This window comes from Bacillus rossius, chromosome 2, assembly GCF_032445375.1.
Source record: "Bacillus rossius redtenbacheri isolate Brsri chromosome 2, Brsri_v3, whole genome shotgun sequence".
Taxonomy (NCBI): Eukaryota; Metazoa; Arthropoda; class Insecta; order Phasmatodea; family Bacillidae; genus Bacillus; species Bacillus rossius.
In genome coordinates, this window is record NC_086331.1 from 125,153,167 (window position 1) to 125,163,660 (window position 10,494).

General features: G+C 47.3%; 1 non-coding gene across 1 annotated transcript; it reads right to left on the minus strand.

The window, feature by feature from the left end:
- Window positions 1–8,718: 8,718 nt before the first annotated feature.
- LOC134529971 (U6 spliceosomal RNA) lies at window positions 8,719–8,825 on the minus strand. Its single transcript, XR_010074762.1, has one exon. It is a non-coding gene; the product is annotated as a U6 spliceosomal RNA (small nuclear RNA).
- Between the last annotated feature and the right edge of the window lie 1,669 nt (window positions 8,826–10,494).

Here is a 10,494-nt window from a genome sequence, read left to right on the forward strand (position 1 = left end):
GGAAGATTTGGTATTAATTGTTCAGTGAGCCATTTTTCATAATTACCTATTTTCATGTTTTTGTGATAACCCCCTGTTGCCTGGTGCGACTTCCACATTGCAGGAGCATTTGGGATAAAACCTTTTTCACCACCTGCGTCAATAATTATTAATCTTCGACCCTTCGCGACAGGCACTAGTAAACCATTTGAGGACATGTCACTCCACATTTTATTTTTTACATGTGACGACAATATGAACGACCGATCCATGTATATAATTGTCCGTTCATCGTTTCTATATTGACGCATACTATTGAGATATTCTATACATTTTTGCCGAATATCTGATTTTTTCTATTAAAAGTAAGCGTTGCGATTTGGTTTTCTGCCACCTGAATCCTAGCTTCTTCAAAGTCGTCCCTAAGGTTGTATTGCTACCTTGGTAATTTATGTCATTCTTTAGTTTACATCGTACAGTTTCGACAGTCGGCAAACGTTTTTCAAGTAAGTAAAAATTGTACACAGTACGTCGTACCATAGCTTTATCAAAGGTGTCAAGTTCGTGTTTACATGTTTTCTTTCGCTTCTTGTTGGGCATCTCGAAAGATGTTCCTTCACCAGCTTCATTCCTATTAGCCACCCTTTTAATTGTTTGTACAGTCGTGCGAGACACACCCGTCTGTTCTCACCTGTGCTTTCTCTAGTGAATTGGAGAGTTCCTGCAATCGCGCTTCATTTTCCATAAACTGCAGAACATTATAGACGATTTCCCGCACCTGCGAGTGCAGTTTTTTACTCTTAACTTTTGACAACAATCGAGGCATTTTATGTATAAAGTTGTACTTTACTGAATGCTGCACTAAATATGTAACACTGGCTCTGAACAAATGTTATACACTACATGCATACAAACCTCAGATCCAAACTGTAAACGAAAACGTTTAGTAAGTACCACGGATGTGTTAACGAACGTATTCGTTGGATTTCACCGAAGGACTAAGTTTTCACTCTGTGCAGTAGAGTGTAGCCCCTGTTATCAAGTTACGCATTATCGCTTGTTGCCGCACCACGTCTGCCTCCCCCAATGTCGTGAATCACATACACACATCGATTTTTTAACCGTCACCCAGGCTCGGAGTTATGTTGCGTCTACTGTAAGTACCTACTGACGACAGTCGTCGTACCCTCCTAGATGCAGAGGCCGTACCTGCCACGCGAGCTTGGGCCTAAGGGAGATATGTTTCCCCCAGTGCAATCTAAGTGCAGTGCTACGAGCAGGGACGCATCCGCGTGCGCCCTGGTACGTCAGCGGATGTCAGGATGGTGTAAATAGTTATGTTTTGTATGCACATTTTAAATAACCACGAGCCTCCACAAGTATATATAACTCTCACGTCTGGAATAGTGTATGTAAATGTTGTGTTAATATTTTGTTTGTCTTTAATCTGTAACTTATTAATTGATTATTTTGTGTTTGCATTTAATTAACTAATGACTTTTATATCATTGTAATAATTCTTTAATTCATTCGAGTGTTAATGTTAGTCATGTGATCGCAGCCTGGCGCACCGCGAGGCGGGCCTCTCCCACGCCGGCAGATTTCCCCTCCCCTCCGCCGCGGCCCGAGGGCCTCGGCCCGCTAGCGGGCGGAGGAGGGCAGTGGCGAACCAGATGCGGAGACGAGCAGACGTGCGATCCGCTCCGCTCGTGAGACGCATTTCTTAGCTCTGAGTTCGCAGTCAGTGAAAACGTCACGGAAATGTCTCTGCAGCCGAGCTGCTTTACATCAGTATTCGTTGTACCGCTGGACTTTTCTCAGTCTTTACGTATTTTTCGGGACTTTAGTTGCATACGTCATAGGCCATGTACGTGCCTCTTCGAACCACTGAACTATCTCGGTCAGTACGTGTATTTACTGGACCTTCTGTTGCATACGTCATAGGCCGTATATGTGCCTCTTCGAACTGCTGAACTATCTCGGTCAGCACATGTATTTACTGGACCTTTTCCGCTTATGTGACGGGTCGCGTACGTGCTGCGTAGCACTGCTGAACTTTCGTAACCGGTACGCTCTGCTCTGGGGCTGCATTCGCTATCACGACGAGCCGCGTTTTGAGGCCGAGACTTATTTCCGGGAGTCCGGGTCGCGCCTGGGAGGATGCTCATTCCGCGACGTGCCGGGCAGGCGGTGGCAGGATTTATTTACGGAATAAAAAGGGGCTCGTGAAAACGGACATCATCGCATTATCCTTGGTACTACCTATCGTTCCTCCTACCTACGTAACGTTCCCTCCAGGTCCCGTATTTTTCCGGTGCCGGCCACGTTGGCCTGAACTTACTTTCTCACCGACGAGAGCTACATGGGCAAATCTGGACAGTTCACCACAGAAAATTAGGGACCATAGGCCGAGGGACGTCACTACCAAAAACAAATTCGATATATGCACTTTGAAGGATCATGTAACCAAGTGACTTTGCATACAGCAGTATTGTAACACTTGACTTCTGAAAAGGAAAAATGTGTTACTCCGTGTCGTGTCCTGCATTTGCCCTCGGCCTCCTCCCTCTGAAACCAACATGGCCACCTCTCAAAGAAAGGTGTATCCCACAGGCTTCTCTACACCAGCCTTGTGGTATAGGCGACAAGAGGTGCAGCACCACAACATAGATGGCAGCAAGCATTTTTGACATTTATAATAGGGAATATGTATTTTCTATTTAATGCACAATATAAAATGTGTGTCAGTGTTATGTGTGTAATAATTAAATATTGTCCTTGTGTGTAGGTAACTGGGGAGAGCAAAATGATGACCCGTGTATAGTATGTGTCACTTCTATCAGTAACCAATGTCTGAAGGAGTTGTATTTAAGCTAGTGACGCCAACCACCAGTGCTCCCTCTGGTCCGCAAAGGTCGTTATTCCACAACAACACAGTCTCCGAAGTGCATCGAACACGCCCGAGCGTGATTTTCAAAAGTGTAAGAAAGTGCACCGCAACGAACGCCGCGGCGATGACAGCGCCCGGCCGGGTGTGGCAATGCGCCTAACTAAACACTTGATTATTTTGTTAATTAAAACAACCAATTTAATAATAATTTAAAAGAAGGGTTCATGTAAGGGAAATTATGTCTAATTGTCTTATAAGCATATGTTGTGTAATTTGTTTCTAAGTCCAAAACTGGTCGGGTCGGTTTTCCCGCGTTCCACGCGTTTAGGCGCGAGGCCGCCGGGCGGTCTCGCGCTCAGTTACCATCAGGGGCTCTCAGGGGTCGGACGCTCCGCGAACGTCGGGCCAGCACTTCTAGTTTCTCTTCTACATTTCAGCAATAGTGTAAGTTTCTACAAATCTTTCAATCAGCTCGGCGCCGACCCCTCTTCAGTCGCACGATACTTCGTGCGACTCTTAGCTTATTAATTTATTCCCTACGGGGATCTTTAACTTAATACGTAAGGCCATGTCCAGCTTAAGGACAGCGTAATATTGGCACGCAGTTTTCGGCTTCAGTAGCCAATTAATTGTTATTGTCGAGAATCTTGTGAAATACTGACTAACTTTCGTCTTGTAACTTTCTTCATGTTTTAGTGCAATTTGTAACGTGTGTTTTAAGTGACTATCTTGCCATTCATTGAGACTTTACGTGTACGTCGCACGCTGACGTGATTGCGTAACTTTTCGAGACTTTAGTTTTCGTCGCAGGCTAGACTGCAAAACACCCTGATCACAGGGTTTCCGCTATTCGTTTACTTATCTACATAATTTGTTGCAATCCCAATTCCGTGACTGTGTACTGAATCTTGCTCAGGGACACGTAGCCACCGCTTGAACCCGTTTATATCACTTTGCAATCTACCCTGGTCGCGCGTATTGCTCGCCTGCATTTATACGTGTGTCACAGCGGTTCGACAACGGACGCGGCCAGTATCGGGACCAATCAGTGTATCAACGTTGAATATAGTGCAGTGTTTTGTAATCCGTTTATTAATCATTTACAAGGCGTCCTGGGTGGCCTGAACAGCCCAGGTAAATACGGATCCACGGCGCACCCCTGCCTACAGCCACGAGGCCGAACCCCCATTAAAATCCCTGAGATCTTTTCAAGCATTCATATTTAATTTTAAAACATAAACAGGCAGCGGGAGTAGCGTCACTAGGTAGAAATATATGTAGCTGGATATACCTACCCCAGAGAAATCTTGGGGAAATAAAGCAGGAATTGGGAATTTGTATTACTGCTCTCTCCTCTCCTCACCTCTCCTCTCCGCTCCTCTCCTCTCCTCTCCTGCGACCTTCCGGAGCCTGCTCTAGACTCCAGCCTCGCACTGTACCCCTGGCCCAGCAAAAGGGCAGGCAAGTGCCAGCCTACCAGCGGGCCCTTCGCCCCACCCCACGCCACTCCAGCACCAGACGCTGTTGCCGGGACACATCATCCTTTTTGTACCTTGTTTTTGACTTTAATCAGGGCCCTGCCACTATTTAGGCTCATCTTGATTCGGAACTTTAAGTCCTGAAAGAATTGTCCTATGTCAAGACTGCTCACATTTTCTCTGATAGACCAGCAATTCAATACGAACGAAAAACAAATATCTACCTCATTGTCACAAGACTTTGTACCAAATAGGTTTGAAAGTTTGACGTGGAAATTTTTTAAATCTGTTCATGCCAAGGGAAGAGCTGACGTCACAAGAGGATCTACTAAATGCTCAGCGGACCATTTTGTTGCTAGCGGACGACATTGCTTTGCTTCACAATTCTTCTTTCGCCAATTCTAAGTGGAATTATTCCAATGAAAGGGCCAATCCAAGTCTACCAACATTTGGTTTAGCAGTCTGTAACAATAAGTTACTGGATGTTGAGCTTCTTTTGCTATAAATATTGTTTGTGTTACCATACTAAAACTTATCGTCCATTGCCTGAAGATGTGACAAAACCTTGACCAAGGACAGAAGCTGTAATTCCAACCTCATATATATAAGAACGGCTGGCTAATGTAACTATCATCATTAGAGGCCCTAAAAAAGGGATTTTATAACATTGTGAATAATTCTACTTCAGAAAACAAAAAATGAGCAATTGATTGTTAATCTAAAAAAATCTGGGGATATAACTCCAGGTACTTAATATGATTTGTGTAAGTACAATAGTCACTCATTATTAATTAAGAATGGTACTAATCTTTTAGTGAAAGATCCTGGTGCAAAAACAATTGATTGCACTTACTTAGGTGTTGCAAAAAGTGGCGTGGATGAAGACAGATATATTCGAGTATGTTTTACAGAACTGTTGTTGATAATGGAAAATTATTTAAATTAGTAGAAGCAGATGTAAAAATAGTTCCAATTCTTAAGAGAAATCAAAATAAGAAAGCGTGTTTATCACGATTTTGAACAGCTAATTGAAATATTTTTAAAGTAGATTAGGCTCAAGACGCCATCCTCTATAGTCGTCTGCATAATCGCAGTTGTCCCGCTTTTCTGGGAGTCATTCTACTGGTAATGCGGCTAGCCGCAGATGGTTTCTGTGTATAATTCTTACTCGCCGGCTCCCAATGTTGACCAGGTAGGTCGTCCCTCTGAATCTCTTCAGGGCAGTGTATAGCCTGACGTGTCCCGACAACAGCGTCTGGTGCTGGAGTGGCTTAAGGTGGGGTGAATTCCCCCCTGGGTGTGATGTCTTCCGTTGTCACTGCCGAACAACTCAGGTAGTCGGGCAGTCGGCCCGGCAGCCTGCCCACTTGCTGGACAGAGGAACAAGGAAGAGGAGGAGGAAAGGCCTCTCCAGGAGAAAGGTCCTAGAGCGTAATCCTCGAAAGGCCACTCCAAGAGGAAGGTCCTAGAGCGTAATTCTCGAGAGGCTGCTCCAGGGGGAGAGGGATGCTAGAGTGTAATCCCGAAGGCCGCTCCAGCGAATAATTTGACGTGGCCCGGCACCGGGGCTGGTGCTGGAGAGGCCAGGCGTGGGAGTGCACACTCCCTGGGCTGGATGACCTCAGTCGCTGCTGCCGAACAGCTCCTGGAGTCGGGCAGCGAGTCCGGCGGAGAGGGGCTGGGGCCGCGGGTCCTTGGGCCGTTGGTCCGCGATGGTCCGGCCTGGGTGGACGCCGAGCTGGAGAGGGTGGGATGTCATTGAGGACCAGGGAGCAGCTGCAGGTCTTGTTGGGGGTCGGGGGATGAGGAAACAGGGGCTCGGTAGGTGGGAGGTGTGTGGGTGAGTAGGGGACGGGGTGAAGTCGAAGGAGTGGAGGGGGTTGTATTCTGGGCTGGTTGCCACAGCGTCCACAGGTCCAGAGAAGTATCCCCGTTGATGGGCTCCCTGATGCTCTTTGCCGCTCACCTTGTCCCCCTTAGGGTGTTTCTTACCAGCCCTTTTGCTGGGCATGATGATGGGGGTTTGGAAAGGGGGGCGGGGGTTAGTGGAAGCCTTACAGCAAGCACGCAAAGGCCACTTCAAGGGGGAGGGGGAAAGTGGGACTACTAGAGCGAGCACCCAAGGACCACTCAAGAGAGAGAAGGGCAGAGAATCTAGTGCAAGCCCCACCCAAGGGGCCACTCCAGAAGAAGGAGTGAAGAGGAATGAGAGCAAGGAGAATAATAACTTTTCCTCTATTTCCAATATTCCAAGTTTCAATTGCCGTTTACTTCGAGAGGATATCTGGCTAGGTAAAATGTGTACCTAGCTTATATAAATCTCCTCCCTACACTGGTCTCTGATACGAATGACATATTTTTCCCAATACATCCTGTGCCCTCCCCAGTAATCCACACACCAGCATACTATTTACTTCTAACATACTGACGCCGTCCCCGTTGCCTGATCTGAATTTTACGTGAATTTAAACTGTTTAATTAATTTTGGGTCTTAAGGGCGGGGTTCCTGGCCTCGTGGCTGCAGGCAGGGACGCGTCGACAAGGGCCCCCCGGGCAGTTATGGCCTCCCAGGACGCCTTATTAATAAAACACACACGTACTTTTCGCTGTTTTATTCCGTCGCACAATCTACACGTTACACGCTCACGTAACTGGCCGCTTCATCGTCGACCTAAGCTCCGCGCACGATGAACATATTCCGGCTTATGTGAAAGAATGTGGACGCAACGTGAAATGCGTGGACGATAGGTCCCGCAAAATTACTTAAGATAACACACTACACTATAATCACTGTGATTAGTCCCGCACAGATGGATATACAAAGGCGGCTACTCCGCGTGGTGGCGAGGGCCACGTTACGCTGGGTACGGACACGGTGGAATCTTGCAGGATATCACACACGTGGCCGTGGCACGTCTAAGTTAATGACTCGTCTGAAAGTTTGGTATCGCGTTTGGCGCAGTGCCGCCCTGCGTGGACGATGAACTATGTCCCGATGTGGGACTTTACAGCGTGAGGCGCAGGTGCCACTATGGGCCACCTAGTCAATTACGTATTATACTAAAAGTCCTGTGTTGGACTGCACATTTTATTAAAGGACCGCGCGGGATCTCGAACGGTCGATTCGGGTCGACCGGGGAGCTGAATTAAAACGATTTGGCTATAATTACCTATTGTAGTTACTGGATGTTGGCGCGAAAGTTGAGGGCTCCCCGTGCGTAGGCTGCCGGCCCGGGCGAGTGCTGGATGGCGACTGACTAACCTCCCTGGCCGCCGGGGCCAGGGAGGGGGGAAATTCCGCGGGAAAACTGCGGAGCACGGGAAGATGACTTCGGCCAGTTTTGTGAATGATAACCCTTTATAAAATGATAATTAAATTAACATTAATTATTAATGGTTTTAGACTTATTAGTTTCTGTTTATCTTATCAAATGCATGAATAAGTAATACCCTTGCGCAGTGCCACACCCGGCCAGGCGCTTTGCACACGTAGGAGGCCGTGACTGACGTCACGCCGTTCGGGGCACTGCACTATGTTGCGCGCGCGGGCGCGTTCGAGGCGCGGCACTGATCGGGTGTTGAGGACACATAACGTCCTGTGCTCTCAGAGGGAGCACTGACGGCGGCGTTAATACATAGCACTGACATACTTTTTATATTATACAGTCATTAATAAATCCATATGCACTGTTATAAACGTCAAAAAATTCCTTGCTGCCATCTATGGTATGTTTGCGGCACCACTCGTAGCCTATATCCCACGGCTGGTGTAGAGAAGCCTGTTGGGATACGTTTTACTTTGCGGGGCGGCCATGTTGGTTGCAGAAAGAGGAGGCCGAGGGCAATCGCAGGACACGACAAATTCCAGAGTGTAATCCCAAAGGACGTTCCGGAGGAAGGAGACAGTGAGAAAAGGAAAGGAGCGTGAGAAAGGAGAGAAGTAAGTACTCCAACAAGTTTTGTATTCTGCTTTTATTCCCCCAGATTACACTGATGTAAGGATCTCTGTCTGGTCACGCCACCGATACATCATATTGCCATCCGGGGCAGTTAGTGTGTGCGAGACCAGAAACCGAAGTTTCTATAACTCGCTTAGTGCATTGTAAATCAGGTGCACCCCACACTTTTGTAAAATCACTTGGAGCAACGGGCGGGGCGCGTGTCTTGTTGAATAAGTTTGGCACACGGGCCTGTAAGTGCGCTGGTAGGTTATGTAATGCTATATAAATTACTTGTACCTATTTCAGCGGGTGAGAGAAGCTCCCCACCAGCTAGATCGGCTAGCTGGTGTGATATAATGTCATGTTTGGATGCATTAGAGGCTTAATTGTTGCTGTATTTGCAAGTGAAATAATTAAACTCGTGTGTGGCGAATATGTGGAATACCTAACGATTTAGCATATCATTCTTGCACAGGGGCCAGTCTAATCTTCTCTATATAGTTCCAGTTTTAGTAAATGTACCGCCAAAGCGAATACCTGTCTTGTAATTTTTTATTTTATTTTCCTAGCCTAAGTTAATTCTATGTGTGTAGGGGAGGGTCCAGGTTAGGGGAGGACCTAAGTGTGTCTCAGGCCGAAGCCTATACACTCTACCATGCGGGTTTTTAACCATGCAGGACAAGGGCGCGTGCATCGTGTGCTTATTGGGGTTTGCTGGCCAGCCATGGCTGCGATTGGCGCCATGACTGACGCCCCATTGGTCGCCTAGCTTAAAAGCTAGCTAATGTGACCCAGGTAAAACCTGCATAGACACAGGGAAAACCCTGGGCCGGTTCATGCGGGGATCAAATAACATGCATTAAGCAAGCAGGTAACTACTGCACAAGAGGGAAGAATGGTCCAGGTAAGATGAGTTGGAGGGGCTGAAAAATAAACCATGCTAGAGTTGGGTGCTTGGGCCTTGCGGCCCGCATTTAAAGTTGGGAGCTCCTGGGTTATTATTAACCAGGGGCGCATGCGCCCCCAGGGGCGGGCGACTTCACGCGTCAGCCCAGCCACAGTTAAAACAGAGGTGGGCAGACAAGCCAGTAAACCGGCTCGAACTGCTGGCTCTCGGAGCGAAAGGCAGACTGACATTGCGCCATCTTCATCTTCCTTCTTCCAGTCAACAGCCAACGACCTTTCAAGCCAGGGTAAGGGTAAGTCGTTCAGGCGAATGAAGTATCTTGCTAGTCGGACCCTCTTGCCCCTCAAATTCCCGGGTCGGTTGAAGGTCGCGCCGCCCAGGCTGCCACTGGCTCCAACAGGGCCCCAACTTGAAGGCGCCGCCATCTCTTCCTTCAGAATTCCGATGCTGTTCAGTTCCGTTGCGCGCGCGGCAGTCCACAGCTCCGCAAGTTCCAGCCCGCAGTTCGTCTACACTTCGCTACTAAGGCACATCGAGCTCCCCTGTGGTGCCTTCGCCGACGAAGCTGCTTTCTGCTGCGCGCCGATCAACATTCAGGCTACTTTTCTCCCCGACAGCCGTGATGGCGACCCCACAGGCCGGCCATTGATCCGCGGACTACTATTGGTTATTCACAGCCACCCCAGCGAGATTGGAACTCTCGAGCTGGGCTCCTGTACTAGTGATGGGTCGTTCGTTAACGATTCGTTCAAAAAGAACGAATCTTTGAGAGAACGAAATCTTGCGATTCGTTCGCGATGTAAAGAACCGGCTCTTTGAGAGCCGGTACCTTGAAAGATTCGGAAGAACGAAAACGCGGAGAGAACGAGAGAACGAGATGAGAGAACCGGTCACGTGCCCGGTCTGATTCGTTCGTAAAATGATTCATGACGTCAGGAGTCTGAAGAATTAGTAATCACAGCGTGCGCATGTTCACAAGAGCAAACGATAACTGATCAAATAAAATAGGGTAACATGAAAAGTATCTATACCTGAAAATGTCAACTGTTAAGTAGTGGTTTAAAATTGCTTTTTCACATTCACATACACAAATTTGGAAATAAAAAACTAAAAAAACAAAAAAAAAACCGTATGAATTAAAAAATAACAGGGAAAGTAACTACAAATGTTCACACTTACCATTTTTGGGTTAATTAATGTACTTCATTTGTTTCTCTTCATACTGAATTGCAGTAGTATTAAATTTTTGTCTTTTTTCTCTAAATGTTGACGCCGCCGTCAGTGCTCCCTCTGAGAGCA